The sequence below is a fragment of the Apium graveolens genome, unplaced genomic scaffold (genome assembly GCF_009905375.1).
Source record: "Apium graveolens cultivar Ventura unplaced genomic scaffold, ASM990537v1 ctg2693, whole genome shotgun sequence".
Lineage (NCBI taxonomy): Eukaryota > Viridiplantae > Streptophyta > Magnoliopsida > Apiales > Apiaceae > Apium > Apium graveolens.
Window position 1 is genome coordinate 78,408 of NW_027417769.1, and position 16,823 is coordinate 95,230.

Sequence of the window (16,823 nt, forward strand, 5' to 3'; positions counted from 1 at the left end):
CTGCTGACAAGGCTGTTGAACCGCATTCTGAGCGTTGCTCCAGCTGAAATTAAGATGATTGTGATTATTAGGATGATAGGTGGCTGGCACTGGCTGCTGCGATCGCTGAAAATTGCTCACGAACTGAGATGATTCACTAGAAATGGCACACTGATCAGTCTCATGGGCACCAGCACAAAGCTCGCAGACACTAGAGATTTGATTTACACCATAATTAGCCAACGTGTCCACCTTCATAGTCAAAGCCTTAAGTTGGGCAGCGATAGCAGTTGCTGCGTCCAACTCCAGAATTCCTGCAACTTTCCCATGAGTCAGTCTCTAGGAAGGATTCCGGTACTCATTTGCAGCCATCAGTTCAATAAGTTCATAAGCTTCATCGTAGCTTTTAGCCCACAGGGCTCCTCCTGATGCTGCATCAAGCATTGGCCTAGAAGTAGGACCCAATCCATTGTAAAAGCAGTTAATAATCATCCAATCAGGCATGCCATGGTGCGGGCACTTCCTTAGCATCTCCATATATCGATCCTAAGCCTCACACAGAGATTCTCTAGTTTGCTGCGCGAACTGGGTAAGAGCATTCCTGATTACAACAATCTTCACCATGGGGAAGAATTTAGTGAGAAAATTTTGAGCAAGATCTTCCCAAGTGGTGATAGACCCTGCTGGTGGAGAATATAACCAACACTTAGCTTTGTCCCTCAGAGAGAATGGGAAGAGTCGTAGCTTAATAGCATCCTCAGTCACATCGTTGAATTTGAAGGTGTCGCAGATCTCGATGAAATACCTGATGTGCATGTTGGGGTCTTCAGTAAGAGAACCCCCAAACTGAACTGAGTTATGTATCATCTGAATCATGCTCGACTTAATCTCAAAAATGTTAGCCCTGATGGCTGGCCTGATGATGCTTGACTGAATGTCATTAATCTTAGGCTTATAATAGTCCATCAAAGCCTTCGGATTTTTTGCTTGATCTCCCATCGCTACTACAACTGGTTCATCGACTTCTCTTCTTCTTCTACCTTCTTTTCTTCCTCAAAAAATTCCCTAAGCATTACCACGAGTTCTTCCTCAGCTTTATCCAGTGTTCTCTTATGAGTACGCGAACGCGTATGCATACACCCTCGCTAGAGTACCTGAAACCAGACAAGGAATAAACAAGTAACAATGTCCGAGTCAGTGAACTTTAACGACCACTGATGGAAAGCATATAAACTATAAATTAACACTGCAGTCCCCTGCAGTGGCGCCAAAAACTTGTTAGTCGCTAAACACGCACTAATATTACATGCAAGTATACGAGTTAGCAAGTAGTATAGAATCTTTTCTAGTTTGTTCCCACAGAGACTGTATTGGTTAACTATCTAATTTACGCACCTAAGCAATAATGTATGGTTATTATCCAATGCTAAGACGAATAACAATTTGAGATTGTTTATAACTAAGAATTAAACTAATAATTATAACTTCGAGAATAAGATTGACTGAATTAATATATATGACAAACATGGGATTCTAACTTCATTAAATACTTCATCCAATATCCTTATTATTCTTAACCTTAGCATGCATTGGTGATGACACTAATCAAACAATACGAAATTGATAAACGCCAACTTTCATTGCATGAGTACCATTCTACCAGACATCCACAAAAGAGATAGAAGCTGAATAGACACCAGTTATATTGAGACCCTATATGTCTATAGAATTTGGCAACATAACGGTTTAAGAACAAGTTATCTATCTTGATTACATAGGGCAAGTAAGATGGTTAAAATTACCTACGAATCATGCATAATAAATACATGAACCTATGCTAGCATGGCAAGTTCTAAATCCTTAAATTCACTTTCACTTCATTAAGAATTAAAACTCTATCTTATAAGTTCGGGACGCTCATAAGACGAATACGCACAACCAATACTACGATATCATACAATCACCACATATTAAGGCATCAAACAATTTAACTAAAGAAATCCATAAATAAATCCGATAGAACCCCACGATAACGATTAGCCCATAATCGGACTCATCATCAACGTGGGTTCCGATGAAAACATGATATAGCAAATATAGTCTTTATACGAATAAATAAACCAAGTACAAACAAGAGTATAGGTTCAACAAAACAAGAAACAAACATCCAATTTATAACTCAAAAAAAGATTCATAGGAATAAACTAGATCGTCTTTGCCTTTGCTGAATTATGCTAAAGGTCTCTTGTCATCTTCTCCTTGCGCTCTAGTCCGTCTCTTACTTGATATCTTTTTAAAAACGACCTAATATGAATATATATAGCAGCCCTAAACAATCTGGAAGCCTTCCCTTTTAGAATTGTATTAGAAACAGGATTCTGAAATTCGGCATCGGCACGGGCGCGCGCTATCACAGCGCGGGCGCGCTGTATTTCTGGAACCCCGGCATGGCCGCGCGCTATCACAGCGCGGGCGCGCCGTCTTTCTGGGAAAAAATCAGATTTCTTCTTAAATCTTACTGCTTCGAGCTGGCTTTCCACGAGCTTTTATTCCAACACCACCTGGACTCCAAATTAGCACCAAAACAATGCTAATTCACCTGATTACCCGAGTAATGCCTGAAATGCAAAAACACTAGAAAACACATTAAAACACTTAACAACTTGAGTACAAATATACCGATTCAAAGCTTATTAAAGCGTAATAAAGTATCATAAATGTCACTCAACACTGGCATAGAATAAGGGTAAGTCTTAAATCTTTCAATCATGAAAGGTGTTAACTTAAGAGTTACTGGAACCTTATTCTTAGTAAGAAGTGATCCAAATAAGATTGTGGATACTTGCTTACAATTTCCAATTAGCGTCCTGTTTACACCTTCTAGCATATGTATGTCATTGACTTTATAATTTAAGGCTGACATAATAAATCTAGGCAAAAAGATCTCCTTACCTCTTGACTCCAATGGCATTGTGAGTCTGGTGCTCAGCTCCTCCAATATGTAGTGTCCTACATTTATCTATTTGTTGAAGGCCATTGAGTAGACCAGTTTCTGGACAACACTTGAGATGTTGTCAAATCCTGACTTCCTCCAAGTGAATGCCCTTATCACAGAATGAAATACGAATGACCATTCCCTCCTCAGATACTTCTTGTTCAATCTGGCCAGATTAATCCTCTCAGAATAATTGATGAAGTCCATGAATTCATGTAGCTCATCCTGAGTTGGAGCCTCCACCAGATTGTCAGTAGGAATGCCCAAAGCCTTGTTGACATCATCCTAAAAAATCTCCACCTATTGTCCTTTGATTGTGCAGTTTATCACTATAGTTGCAGCTTGATTCTCATGCAAAACTGTCCTGGTTGTTGCTGTGTTCCATAAAACACCTAACATATCTAAATATAACACAGGAATAGCAGTAAGAGCATCTACGAAGTAGATCTCAGAAAGGAACTTGACAAAGCACTGAAAAACTTCACGTGCTTGGTTTACATCCAGAAATGAAAGAAAATTGGTTTCCTTGGGGATAAATGGTACAAGATTGTTGGCTGCCATTGAAATGAGTATGAAGTTTAGTGGGTAAAAGAGATTTGTGAGAAAGAATGAAAAATGAGAGAGAAAATGATTTTGGATTGAAAGCTAGGTCACTTGAGATCTCGAAAGTTGTGAGTATGTAGATGTATCGAGATGTCTAGGTATTTATAGTAAAAGGAAATGACTTGTCGAGAACTCAAAAATAGACGTTTGGAATATGTCTATCGAGAAGTCATTTTAAGAAATGAAAAACATATCGAGAAGTCATTTTAAATTACTCTTATAGAGAACTAAAAATTGACTTATTGAGATGTCAAACAAATACCCAGTTTGTCCAAAAATGGACTGAATTAACTCCAACTTTTATTTGAATAAATTTAAAATAAAATTAGAATAAATTTGCCAAAAGTATTTTACCAAAATAATTTATTAAGCTAAATTATTTTAGTTCTGAGTTATTGAGAAGTCTAAAATTTATGCTTGTAGATAACTCTATAAATTAACACTACTAGAGAACTCTTACAAGGAATTTTCGATAAGTCAGTTTTAAGACTATCGAGAAGTCATTCGAGAAGTCGGTATCTTGACTTATCTAGAACTCACTCGAGAAGTCTTAAAATGACTTGTCGAGAAGTCAATTTAAATTTATCGAGAACTCAGTTCTCTATATACCTAAGGATCAATGAAATTCTGCCTTGTGTTAATTTTACATATTAAAGATGCAAATTAACAACTAGGCAGTTTACTTATAATATGGAAAATTCCAAGTTAAATTTTGGATTTTTGAAAAATAAATTTGCAGAAATTCTTTAAATATTTATAATTCATATTTCAGTTAATTTCCAATAAAATCAAATTAATTTAGATTTACTGGAAATTAATCTGCTGCAATATACTAGCTGAGTTCTTGCCTTAGGATGTAGAATTTAGCATTCCAATTTCACCTATAATTCTAGTGAAAGAAGCTTCATCCAAAGGTTTAGTAAAAATGTCATCTAGTTGTTTTTCAGTTGGAACAAAAAAAAGCTCAATGGTACCATTACCATTTACAGCATGTTATTCCCTAACAATACAACAAGAATTACAGAAGGGGGGTTGAATGTAATTCTGGCTACTTTTTCAAAATTTTAAAACAGTTCTAATTCGATAAGTATATAAGTGTTTGATTTGCAGAGTGCGGAATGAAGAGATATATAAATCAAAACACAAAGTAATAAAAACACAAGCTTTTAAAACTTTCTAGTGGATTTGAAAGTATCCACCAGATATATATATATATATATATATATATATATCTAATGAGAACTCTGTGAAGCTTGATTAGCTCACAGCTACTTACAAGTAGAACAAACAAACTACAGAAAAATTCTTGACAAGTACAGCTTTATATATCTCTTCTAAAATGTGTTTGCTTAGTTGTTGTTGTTGTTCTACTAACTACATTTGGTTTATATATCACCAAGTTTACATGACAATAAGACAAGATAATAAGACAAAACATACCTTGTCTAACTCCATGCTACTTCACTACTCTATTCCAACATCTTTGAATATCTTCATAATAGCATGGAAATGGTAATGCTTCTTTGTTCTCAAATCCCTGCTTAACAGGCTGCCACACTCCTTTTGCAAACACTCCACGAATGTGACTGTGTTGTCACTGTCAACAGATATTTGAATTTGATCATCCATCGGGTACAAGCTTGTCATCCGTCAGGTAGCTTTGTTAATCATCCGTTGGATAGCTTTGTTGATCATTCGTCGGGTAGCTATTTGTCATTTGACTCCATTTTACTTATACAAAATTACAAGATATCTTATATTTACAATTAATCAACCTATTCTGCATATCCACTAGTAGTCAATATGACTCATATACTCCTATAGAATCTACACAAAGTTGTTTGCAGAAATGTGCTACAATACTTATTTGTTACATAAGCTACTAACCCGGTGGATGTCAATTTGTCATCCGTCGGGACTATATTAATTCATCCGTCGGGACTATAATTGAACATCCGTCGAGTGCTACAAAATTCACTAAGTTAAATCTACTAAGATATTTTGTTTAGCTTATCATCAAGTTCACAACATATTCCTAACAATCTCCCCCAATCTATGTCTACTGGAATTGTAGCCATAAATTAAGAGAAACTTGATGATAATAAAACACCCTAAAAATACAGATTGAAAATAGTAGATAAAACTGATAAGTGCTACAATATTTACTGAAAATTGAAAAAAGCAAAGTATACAAAGAAATTGCTCACAATCATTATCAAGGTGCTCCTCTAGTCTGAGCAGATAAATCTATCTCCTTGATTGTCTGGATTTCTTCCCAAGCCTCCTGTTGTTCTCCTCTATTTCATTCTGGAGTTGTCTATGGAATTCATGTTCATCAGCTTCAGAGAGATCTAGCATTTCTTGCATTTTCAATAGAGTCTCATTTCTAGAGATACTCAACTGGTCCTCCAATCTAAAGAATCTTCTAACTCCCTTTTCATCCCTGAATTCCATCAGCCAATAAGGCCTCAAATGCACTCTCTTTCCTGAGAAGGGAATTGACAGAGTTTTTGGTAGTGCATCTTTAGCTTTATTACTCCTCAGCTCCTCACTCTTCTTTAGAACTAATCTCCTTGCAGTCACATTATATCCAAAGTTCTTTTTGAAAGATGAGTAGATCTTTATTAGAACAGATTGACATTCTAGAAGAATCCTGTGAAGTGGCCATATTATCTCTTTTCCTCCCATATATTTAAACACCAGCCTTTCAGGAAGATGTCTGTAAGCATCAATTCCTCTTTCTTCTTCCAATTCATCTAAGTAGAGGTTTATGTCAGAGAACTCCTTAATGTCACAGATGTATAACAAATCTCCCTTATTGACTATAGGTTGAGATTTGGTTATGGTCTTGGATCTGAGAGTTACAGTGTAATAACCCCAATTTTTGGAAAATTTTTGAAACCCTTATGAATAGTGTTTTTGCTGAATGAGAAAACTTTTCATGCCACACTAGGTAGGGGTTCTTTTATGGATATTCTGAGATTTTATTGGCACTCTATATGACATATAAGTGTATGTAAAGATCGTCAGAATCCAATTCCGAACACTTTGATTTTTCCCGGAAATCCACTAGATACGGAAAGAATTGAGTATAAGGTTACAGGATAAAAAGGATTTAAATTAAAGGATTATAAGAGAGGATCATAAAAGGAATACAATATATTGGGAAAGGTTAAGGGAACCTAAGTAATAAGATCCCGGGTATGATCCCTCAAACGATAAACGAAAACGAAAGTTAAGCGAACCGTATAACATATCGGCGGTCATTAGGCAAACAATTAGGAAGTTAATCAAAGGGATTAGAGAGGATGATGTCACCCAACCAATGAGAAGAGGACAAGGAGGGGAGGATGACATCATGAGGATGACCTAAGCATGACATAAGGGAAGGAGGTGTGGTTGATTAATAACCACACAAATTTCATGGTTAAAAAGGTAATTTACCAAAATCAAAAGCTATTAACCAAGCAAACAACTCACAAAACACAAAGATATTTCATTTCTTCATGAAGCTCTCGGCTTCTTTCTTAACAAAATGAAGATCCAAGCTCCACCACTTACTATTTAGCAAGGTATTTATCTAAGCTTCCCCATGGATAGTTACATACTTCCTATAAGTTTAAGCTTCTAATTCCAAGACAATCTATTTCTATAAATCATGGAAGAAGATGGTGAATAGTGTTTTTCAAGAACTAAAATTTGTGTTCTTGAAGTTTTGTTTAGATTAAGCTTGGATAAGGACTTTAAGGTGATTCAAAACCATTCTCTTGATTCTCCACTCTCCAAGGAAGGTATAAACTACAAACCCTAGCTTTAGTTTTGAGTAATTAGGAATGAATATGTTTGATATAGTATATGTGAAGCATGATGCTTGTTTGTTTAAAGTTTGGTTGAGTTTGTAGAGATTAGTTGGTTTGGTGGTATTTTTGGAGTTGTAAATCCTGATAATTAGTTAAAGAACCTAAGTAAAGCTTTTAGTTCATGTGGAGAATAAGTATAAATTGTTAATTTTGAGTGTTGGGGCTGTTATGATGTAGTTTGGATGGAGTTTTGATTGGGTTGTGAATTGGGGTTGAATTGTGGTGGATTTGGAATGATATAAATTTGGGAAATCGCGTAAACATAGTCGTCGTAATGCCCGATTTACCGTAGACTGTTTCTTTTGTTCTTAACATCAGAACCCTTGAACTCACTGCTAGGTTTTGAAAATTGCCATGTTTAGATAGTTCATGTTACGAGCTTCGTTTTGATATGTGGTTCATTTGATTCCGATGAACGGTTTAGGAGAAACGGCCGTTTTAAGTAACGACGTTTCGCGAACGAACCCTTACCCCTCGCCTTACTTTGAAACATAGGTTAAAGACCTTAAAGGACTAATTGAAGTATGAAACATTTATGTAAGGTGTAATAGGCAGTTGGTAAGACACTCGCGAAGGAATCGCCTTAAAACTCGTAATGGTTAAATTATTAAAAATGGTGGAGCTGAGGGTATTCGAGTGACTTAAGAGAATCAGTAAGCGCAAAATGAGCGTTAGAGTCTGAGTTGGTTAGAGTATAGATTTACAAGTGACTTTGGTTTAATTCCAACTTACTTGTTGCTTATAGGTTACCAGACTCGTCCCGAGCCATTCGTAACCCTCAGTCGCTCAGGCAAGTTTTCTACCCGTTATACTGTTGTTGTGATGTATATATGTATATGTATTATCTTGTGATAGATGCATGATGGTTATTAGCAAATCTTGCGATATATTGGAGCATGTGATATGGTATATATGCATGTCTATTTCGTAAACTTGATATCTAATTTTTGATTCAATTGCTTATAAGTTGTATAATACCTATGCTAGAGATAAGCAGTAGTTGCGTATACCCTTAGTATAAGGGACCCAAAGGTGAAAACATTTTCTAAAACCGGGAGTCGAGGATCCCGAGTAGATTTTATATATATATATATATATATATATATTTATATATATATGGTTATAGTTTTCCAAACTATTAATCGAATAAGGTTTATTCGATAACTTTATTTTATTTAATGAATATTATTTGAATATTCATTCGAGCACTTATGACTCTGTTTATTATATTTAATGATTATTAATTGGATATTCATTGGAGGATGTATGACTCCGTTTATTTTATTTAATGAATATTATTTATAATATTCATTCGAGGTATTATGACTCCGCTTATTATTTAATAATATTCTTTATTTTATTAAAGAATAATGTTTCGATAATCAAACTTATTTTCGATTATTCAAATAAAGATAGTACTTTCATATAAGTATATCTTTGGTTATTTAATATCCATTTCAAGTATAAGTTTTAAAACTTCTACTTCGATTATTTTTATAAGGATTATCTTTATAAGAATATTATTTAAATAATAATATTCAAATATTTTCTAATATATCGGGACTAATTTATTTTAATAAATCAGCAGTACTCCAAACATTCTTAAAAATGTTTTCGAGTCTTCAAAATGATTTTTAAAGTTAGAGTGGACCCTAAAACTCATTTTTTTATATTTAAGATCTTCCTTTCAAAGAGGATTTATATACTCGCTCAAAACCTGGGGGATCTAGCTCTGTGGTGCATTTTACATTCGCAACGTGGTTGCTGTTTTGAGAAAACAAATGAATTGATTACTTACCCAACGTTCGGGAAGTAAGCCCATCTAATTGAGTCGGCATAAGCGACAGGCCGGGGTACGGTCTATCAAAGTGTAAGTGGCTGGGTGGCAGTCCATCAACGCGTAAGAGGCCGGGTGGTGGTCCAACACAAGGTCCTTATGTGGCCAGGGTGATGACCGGTGGGGGATTCATCCATCTACTAGTAGAATTGGTTACTTATTGGTATCTTTGCCTGATCAGCAAGATATCAGGTTTATGCCAAAATTCTTTCCTTTCCAAATTTATTGGATATTGCAATTCTGTTCATACTTTACATGACAGAGGTTTTCAGGAAACGTATGTATATATATAGGTGTATATATATATCGGGACTTAATGAAGTATATCATAACTTCATTTCCTTCAAAATATTTCAAAGATTGAATCTATTCAAGTCTTATCTTGTAGTCTCATCAATGTGATGAACTTTTGAAACTAATTATAACTTGAACGGTGGTAGTTCAAGTAGTATTTGGAAATGATATAAGTATATTGGAGTATCTTGTAACTTCATCTTTTAAACTTATATCTAGTAAATGATTATCTTATGCATAACAAAGATTTTCAGAAAAATGTTGAGACAAGGTTAGATATATGAGATCACCTTGCAACGATATTTTTATAGAGTTATACACTGGAACTCTGTGTGTATTATGCATGGAAGAGGACTTCCCATATTTTGAAAAGTATATATGTATATATATATACTGAATATTTTGCGACTTCATCGCATTAAGATATCAACTTGGTTCATTTCTTTTGACCAAGACTTTCATGAGTACTATGAGAAGGCTCATATATCGGTATTCATTATACATATTATTTTGGTGGGCTTATTGCTCACCCTTGCTTTCTTCTTTCATCACACAACATCAGATAGACAAGATGAACAGGACCAAGCTCCCAATTCGCGAGTAGATAGGAAATGTTCCGCAGTTTCCTATAGGCGTTGATGTCGCTGTAGCTGAGGTAGGAACTACCAATAGGCTAGGCTTTCAACTTCTGATGTACCATATTATGTATATTTATGAATTGTAATAATGGCAAATAAATGTAAATTTATTCAGAAACCTTTTTAAGGTGTATTGGCACATAATTGTGGAATAAAACGACTTGTGATTATTTTTGGATATTCATCTCTGAGACTATAACTTGTGGTGTGTGTGTTTATTGTGGGGTCACAGTACAGATTAGTTGATAATTTATTAAGATTGAGTGTTATTAAGGGAAATGGAACTCGTGACAACCCGGATCCCTGACCCCGGATTTGGGGGTGTTACAGAAATGGTATCAGAGCGAAGCGTTATAAACCTCAGAGATGATGTGAAGTTAAGATAATAAGTTCACTAAGATAATAAGAACTCTTGCCAAGTTCATAGTTGGACTACCTAACGTAGTACTGACAGTTAAAACCCTTATGGGAACCCTTATAAATATCGTGATAGAAGCGTAGTTCGTTATCATATATGGTAGCGGGACTCCGAACCCTGAGGTTAAGGAGCAACAACGCGATGATGTTTTATTAAGTTATTGGAGATCAGATTGTGGACCCGATAGAGCGTCCTAACACGGGACCGGATGATGTTCATATTGAGGATGTAGCGGTTGAGGATGTTGTCCTAGAAGGGAATTATCGCTAAGAAGGATCCTGTGAAGGATCCTGACAAGAATGAATAAAGGACCACTGAGGAATTGATGACCATGGTTAGGTCGACTACCAGAGGTAGGATTAGTCGGTCACTACCGGAGGTTCATTCAAGTTTGTAAAGATAGTAGCCCCCTTTAACGTGGCTTACTCGTAAGACTGAGAAGTTGAATGGACAGAGAAATACGAGAACAACTTTTAAGAACTGAAGCAAAGATTGGTGACGACCTCTATGATGGCGTTGCCGGATGGAAAAGGAGATTTTGTGATGTGTAGTGACGCTTCGCATAAGGAATTAGGGTGCTTCTTATACAGCATAACAAGGTAATCGCGTACGCATCAAGTCAATTAAGGGAATATAAAATTCGATATCCCCACCCATGAGCTTAGGCTCATGGCAATAGTTTTGCCCTAAAGATTGGAGGCACTACTTGTATGGAGAGAAGTGCGAGAATTACCTAAGCCATAAGTGCTCTAGTACATTTTCACGTAGAAAGAGCTCAACATGCGCCAAATGAGGTGGTTAGAGCTAATCAAGGATTACGATTATGAGATTCTTTATCATTCGGGGAAAGCCAATGTGGTGGCTGATACCCTTAGTAAAAAGGAGTGACCCAAGATGATAATGTCTTTGGAAGAGTTTAAAAGAGATTTTGAGAAAATGGAACTAGAAGTGAAGGTAACCGGAGCCGGTACCAAAAAGCTATTTGAGATTGCAATACAGCCCGAATTATTGGAAAAATCATATTATGCCAAGAAAAAAAAAGTGATGAATGAAGGCAGAGAGCCAACAAATAGATATGAGATTAATACTGAGAAAGATGATAAGGGAATAATGAGGTATTCCTATAGAATTTGGGTTCCAAATGTTCAAGAGCTTAAAGATGAGATCTTAGATGAAAGTCATAGTTCAAGGAATAAGATTAAGGGCAAACCCTAAATGTGATAGTCAGGGAGGACGCCATCAAGATAGAAGGAACCCATAACATAATAAAGTGGAAAATGAGGATTTTAACATATAAGATAACCCCAAGTATGGGAGAAGGATGAAACATTTCATACTAAGGAAACCGAAAGTCGAGTAAGGAAAGGAGACCCGAGACGGTACTCCTATACGGAAATTCATGGACCTGTCTAAAAAGAACTTAGACTATTATCCCAAACCACCACCTTGAGGAAACAATGCGGTAGGAAATTCTTTCATGACCTTTAAATTGCTAAGCTCTCAGAGTTCCAAGGAACAGGTTGACTCAGTCGAGGCAAGAGCCTGGCTAAAGGAAATATAGGAATCATTTGAAATTCTAAATGATTGACGAATCACAAAAGACTGTTTTTGTCACTTACCCTCCTAAGAGAGAGGCCACCCGCTGTTGAAAGGCCAAGGAAGGCACGGAGCAAGAGATTTTAATAAACTGATTTAAGTTCAGTAAAATTTTTTTAGGAAAGTACTTCCCAAGGTTATGGAAATAGTGTAAAAGCTTTAGAGCCAGAACAAAGGCAGACGAGTATGATGAATTATGAATCTAAGTTGTAAAAGTTATCAAGATTCGTTCTGAGGACACGAATCCAGAATGACGGGATGTATGAAATCAATGCTTATGTTGTGTTGGTTCATGAAATAATGACAAGAGAAAGGAAAATAAAAAAAAAGAAACTGAAGTGGAAAGGAATATAAAGGCAATAGAATTTGAGGAATGATAAGGGAGTTGGGTATGAGGAAACCCTAAAGACTCGTAGTAATAGAAATAGAAAAGTATGTAATCGTCAGGATGAGGGTGATTCACCATGAGTTAAATTGATGGTTGAAGGTATAAGAGATACATATATTTTATCCCCTGTAAGTTGGGAGGATTCGAGGAAACCTTGAGATAGTTCGAAGGATAAATAATGAGACGCGGATAGACTGAGGAGACAAGGAAGTAAGAAATTAGGAAAATTGGATGAAGGAAGTGACCTTCAAGAATGTGAAGTGTAAGACCGGTGGCTTGATACCCAGAAAGGGAGACGCCATGTATGAAAGATATACCAACTTTGAGATGACTATTGAGATAAACAACAAAAGTAAATAAGGAATTATTAAGAAGAAGTTCACGTTGAACACAACCAATATCTTCCAGAACATCCTTGTTATCGTTACCAGATTAGGCAAGAAAAGCGGATAACCGTTGTTATCTTTTGGAGGCCATTTTGATTAACCTCATTTTGTATACAGATGTTATTGTGAAATTAGGCATATACTATCGAGGTGGGAATGATTGAATAAGACACCCTTATCAGGGATATATGACTTGATTTATCCATGAAAGGATGCAGGTACCTTTTAAAGGTAGAATTACGGATAGAACATCGGTAACTTAAAATGAATCCTAGGGGAATGCATAAAGGTTGGCATTTCACCCTTAATAGGGACAGTATGAGTTTTGACAGTATGATTTGGAAAGGGTTAAGGTAACAACAACCTTTAAGAATCAGTGGAGAAATTTTTCAGAAGTATATAGATACTGGTTTTAGTATTAGTAAATGGTATTTTGATATGCCCTGTATCTAGGGAATACAGGAGGAACGATTCAAGGATAACCTTAGAGGTTTTACAAGGAGAAAGGTAAAATTCAAAATTTTCAAGAATAGAAATGTTGATAAAGGAAATATGACGTAATTATATTGATGCCAAGTGAGGCACGTGTTAAACCACGAGAAGGTATGGATCGAACCAGTAATGGTCGAAATTGTTCAGGGCAATTAGGATTTAAGATAAAAGATGTTCTAATTATGATTGAGAGTCAGTCATGACAGTGATTAACCTCTAAAGACTGAGGCAATAACTTATGGAAAAATGGTAATTTTTTTTTACTCATCAGATTTTAAGGAAAACATCTTCACATAAGATGTGATTGAAATAAGGTAGAAAATTTATTTGGAGGTGGTTAAAATGACATTGACTGTAAGGAAATTTTACTATCAGGAAAGGCCAAAGAGGTGGCCGACACTTTAAAGGTAAGAGGATAATTATAGGCGCTTGTGCCAAAGGAATACAGTGATGATGGTTAAAGCTATGCAGGTTGTATTATGGTTTGGAAGATTGACATTCCTTCTGATGACTGTGGAATACCCAACCGTAATAGTGGTTGGTAAAGGTTTAATTCGTGTAATCACCATGAGCGGGCTATCTATCTCAGAAGGTACTATCTTGAGAATAATCCAGGACCATATTTCAAAAAAGGACTAAATGAACCTTGAGTTAAGTCTTCTATTTAAGGCATACGATTAAGAATGGTATTCACCTGCTATCGTTGCTTTGACTGAAACTCTTCTGCAATTTTATCTACTTCATGTCATGTATGTATGTCAGGATCAGGAGTGTTCTTCATGAATCATGAATGGTGATTAGGTTACCTCCTTAGAAGAATTTTATACGACATATATGGACTCTGTATGGTTAGATATTAAGATTTCATGGAAAATGAATGACGACAGTAAGTCAGTGGTGGACCATAGTAGTGCAGCAATGATTCTGCGAGTAATGAGTCGATTACGACCATGAGAGTTGTATTGGAATGGATGTTGAGATTAAGTACCACTAATCGGGTCGTGGTGATGTATAAGTTATCATTGAATAGACTAATTAAGTAGATTATTTACCTATTGAATATTCATTCCTCCTTATCAATTGAGGGTCGTATGACTACGAGGAAGGTTGCGATGCAAGCATAGAATTCTAGTAACGATAATGTCTAGAATGAGATCCCAGATTCGATTTTCAATGTCGAGGGAGTTTCAAAGGTGATTGTGTATAAGCTCGAGGAAGAGCATGGGTCCATAGAATGATGGACGGAATAGCAAAAATATTTAAGCATGTGAAATGCGATGCGATAATACTTGATGTTGATATATATACGTATATGATTTGTTCTCCTATGACAAACCTCTATAATTCAGAGGTAGGTTCCAAGCCAGATATTTTGTGGCAGTATATTTTTTTTTTCATATATACAATTCTCTTCAATTCGTTCTTTTCTCTTCTTTTCATTTTGTATAAGCTGAGAAGAACAACCCTTCCAGAAGGGGAGGTATTGCCGAATGACTATCTATCTGTGTGATAGAAGCCTAGTAGGATACCAGCTATTGTTTAATTTCTTGTCAAGTACTAAAGGCTGGCCACCTTCTGTACTAACTATGCAATAGAACAAGTGTTCATGATCATAGTGATCTCTCAACAAATTCCTTTACTTCTATATGATTGATCAAATTTTGGAAAATAGAAACAGCTGAAAAAGGAGTAGTAAAGTTATGGTGGTATTCAGAATGGAAACACATTCGTGATACTAAGGTTGACGTGGTTATTAAAAGGTTATAGAACGCTAACGAGCAAAAGTATAACCAGTATAATATTAGGAACAGAAGGTAGTAGCGATTACGAACTGGAAAAGAATGGGTATTGAGAAGCAAAAGCTCTAATGCTAAAAGCTATAATGAGAGTCTGTGCAATAGACTTGAAAGAAATTGGAATGATCACTTAACACAGATTGAGTTTTCTTATGACAATAGATCATATGTCAGTATTGAGATATCGCCTTATGAGATCCTTGAGGGAAGACAATGTCGATCTCCCTTATGTTAGGATGAAGTTGTAGAGCGCAAGATGCTCGGACCAGCAGTGGTCCAAAGGACCAAGGATATGATAGATCTAATCAGAGGACGGCTGGTAGTAGCCCAAGATGGACATGATAAGTATGTTGATTTGACACGAAAGGACAAAGAGTATGAAATAGGGGACCTAGTAATGTTATAGGTATCCCTTGGAAAGGATTGATGAGGTTCGGAAAGAAAGGAAAGCTAAGTCTACAATTTGTTGGACCCTTGGATATATTAAGACGTTTGGGAAGTTAGCATATGAGCTAGCCCTACCCCCGAACATGTAGCAAGTCATAACGTGTTTCACGTATCAATGTTAAGGAAGTGTAATTCGGATGCCAGATAAATAGGGGCATATGAGCGCATAGGCATGCGACCAGACATAACCTATAGGGAGCAACCAGAAAGGGTTATAGCTCGAAAAGGAACAAGTGCTTAGGAGAAGGGTTATCAAACTAGTCAGAGTTTGATGGAAGAACCACAATGTGGGAAAATTTACTCGAGAGTTAAAAAGTGTAATGTTAAGAAAGTATCCCTATTCATTTTCTATCTGATTCTGGGACGGAATCCTTTTAAGGAGGGGAGACTGTAATAACCCCAATTTTTGGAAAATTTTTGAAACCCTTATGAATAATGTTTTTGCTGAATGAGAAAACTTTTCATGCCACAGTAGGTAGGGGTTCTTTTATGGATATTCTGAGATTTTATTGGCACTCTATATGACATATAAGTGTATGTAAAGATCGTCAGAATCCAATTCCGAACACTTTGATTTTTCCCGGAAATCCACTAGATACGGAAAGAATTGAGTATAAGGTAACAGGATAAAAAGGATTTAAATTAAAGGATTATAAGAGAGGATCATAAAAGGAATACAATATATTGAGAAAGGTTAAGGGAACCTAAGTAATAAGATCCCGGGTATGATCCCTCAAACGATAAACAAAAACGAAAGTTAAGCGAACCGTATAACAGATCAGCGGTCATTAGGCAAACAATTAGGAAGTTAATCAAAGGGATTAGAGAGGATGATGTCACCCAACCAATGAGAAGAGGACAAGGAGGGGAGGATGACATCATGAGGATGACCTAAGCATGACATAAGGGAATGAGGTGTGGTTGATTAATAACCACACAAATTTCATGGTTAAAAAGGTAATTTACCAAAATCAAAAGCTAGTAACCAAGCAAACAACTCACAAAACACAAAGATATTTCATTTCTTCATGAAGCTCTCGGCTTCTTTCTTAACAAAATGAAGATCCAAGCTCGACCACTTACTATTTAGCAAG

The 16,823-nt window shown here is 36.0% G+C and overlaps 1 non-coding gene across 1 annotated transcript; it reads left to right on the forward strand.

Moving 5' to 3' along the window:
* The first annotated feature begins 481 nt into the window (after window positions 1-481).
* Window positions 482-588, forward strand: LOC141700677 (small nucleolar RNA R71). Its single transcript, XR_012566456.1, has one exon. It is a non-coding gene; the product is annotated as a small nucleolar RNA R71 (small nucleolar RNA).
* The last annotated feature ends 16,235 nt before the right edge of the window (window positions 589-16,823 follow it).